We start from the raw sequence: 2,192 nt of genomic DNA on the forward strand, positions 1-2,192 counted from the left end.
GGCGGGGGGGGGGGGGGGGCGGAGCAGCGGGCGTGGGCGCGGTGTCGATCATGTGGACAGGCCAGGACGTCATCTTTGGCTGTGGATTACAGAATTTGGGTGGACTGGGGCAGGGGCCGAAGAGCCCGCCCCGCCCTCTGCTGGTCGAGAAGCGTCAATGCAAGCCCCCCTCCTGCAAACGCCTGTGGGGAAAGCACAGACAGGTGACTGGACTTCCCCATTTCTGGCTCGACCCGAGGCGGGAAGGACGTGCAGGGGGCGTTGTCTTTGAGAAGGCAGGGACTGAAGGGTGTTCATGGATGGCGACGGACCGTCCAAAGCAAGGAGTGTCCGTGCGTGACTGCGGATGTACACGCACAGACGCACACACAAACTCCCACACCCACACCCACACCCACACCCACACACCTATCCCTCCCGCCTCCAATCCCCCCTCCCCCCGCGTCCCCCGACACACACACACACACACACACACACACACACGGGAGCACAAGATCCCGCTAACAAGATATCTGCCGAGTGAGGCACGCCTAGGAGATTTTCCGTGGCTTTGTTTCCTTTTGGCCCGTCCTGGGTCCACGGGAGCCTGTCTAAGTATGTATTGTCCCCTCTTCCACCGAGAAAAAACGGCGATGCCGTCCCGCAAGGCGTGGAGACAGAGCCCTGCAGGCCTCCTTGGGCACCTGCCCTGTCTCCCAAGTCCTCCCCCAAGCCCCGTGAGTCGCTTGTGCGGGCCAGTGGCGCCCTCTCCTGGTCCTGCAGCGCCAATGCAAGCCTCCTCTCCTCAACTTGAGGCCCAACCGGTGACGTCGGTCCTGGGGGCGGCTGATTGGTCGAGCGGGCAGCTGATTTGGCTCCTCCCACCAGCTCTGGGGCTATAAAAGAACGCAGGGCCTTCTTTGCAGAGCTTCTCAGCCCTAGGCTTGTGGTCGTGGTCGTCGTCCTCGTTCTCCAAGGGAGCTTTCAGGAGAGAGGTCTCGCCAAGACCCGGTCCCGGGACATAGAAGCCGCGAGAGCACCTGGCTAGAGCCTGGCTGGGCTGCTGATCCACTGAACGCTGTCTCGGTGTCATTTCTTCTTCACCGACCCGTCCACACCCTTGGGAACCCCTGGGCCTGGACCCCAAGCTCTGGGAGAGCCCCGGCGCCGCGCGGGAAGGAAGTGAAGGACCGGCGTGCCTCCGCACGGGCTCGATCCGAGGCTGATTCGGGGCCCGCCATGGCCGACAAAATCCACATGTCACTGGACGACATCATTCGGCTGGACCGGAGCCAGCGGGACGGCCATGGCCGGGGCCGCGGCCGCGGCCGCGGCGGGGCCGGGGGCGGGGACCGAGGCGGGGACCCAGGCTGGGACCGAGGCCGGGCCGGCTCCCAGGGAGGCCGCGGCGGGGGCAGGGACCGAGGCAGGGCCGGCTCCCAGGGAGGCCCCCGCGGTGGCGGAGCGCAGGCCGCCGCCGCCGCCGCCCCCGCCCCCGCCCCCGCCCCCGAGAGCTGGGGCGGCGGGCCCTTCCGGAACAGGGCGGCCCTCGGCCGAGGCAGGAACCGGCCGGCGCCCTACAGCAGGCCGAGACAGCTTCCCGACCAGTGGCACCACGACCGCTTCCGCAGGGCCTTCGGCAGGGGCGCCGGCCTGATGACCGGGGGGAAGCTGCTGCTGTCCAACCTGGACTTCGGAGTGTCCGACGCGGACATCCAGCAGCTGTTTGCGGAGTTCGGGCCTCTGAAGCACGCCGCTGTCCATTACGACCGCTCTGGCCGCAGCCTGGGAACAGCCCACGTGCACTTTGAGCGCAAGGCAGACGCCCTGGAAGCCAGGAAGCAGTACAACGGCGTCCCTTTGGATGGCCGTCCCCTCCACATCCAGATCCTCACCTCGAAGATAGTCACGCAGCCCAGGCCGGTACCGAGTGTCAACAGAGGCTGGGTGGCTACAAACCGAGGATCTGGAGGCTTCGGCGGCGGCGGCGGCGGCGGCGGCACTCAGGGCCGCTCCCGCGGAGGCAACCTGCGTACAGGCAGGCGCACTGGCCGCCATTCAGAGCCACAGATCTCGGCGGAGGAGTTGGACTCCCAGCTGGACGCTTACAACTCGATGAGGGGCCCCAAGCGGTTGGACGCCAAGCAGGACGCTTACAGCGCGATGAGGGGCACCCAGCAGTTGGACGCCCAAAAGGGCGCTTACAACTCGAT

The sequence above is a fragment of the Myotis yumanensis genome, unplaced genomic scaffold (assembly GCF_028538775.1).
Source record: "Myotis yumanensis isolate MYYU_CA2020_CCGP unplaced genomic scaffold, mMyoYum1.0.hap1 SCAF_42, whole genome shotgun sequence".
In the NCBI taxonomy this organism is placed as follows: domain Eukaryota; kingdom Metazoa; phylum Chordata; class Mammalia; order Chiroptera; family Vespertilionidae; genus Myotis; species Myotis yumanensis.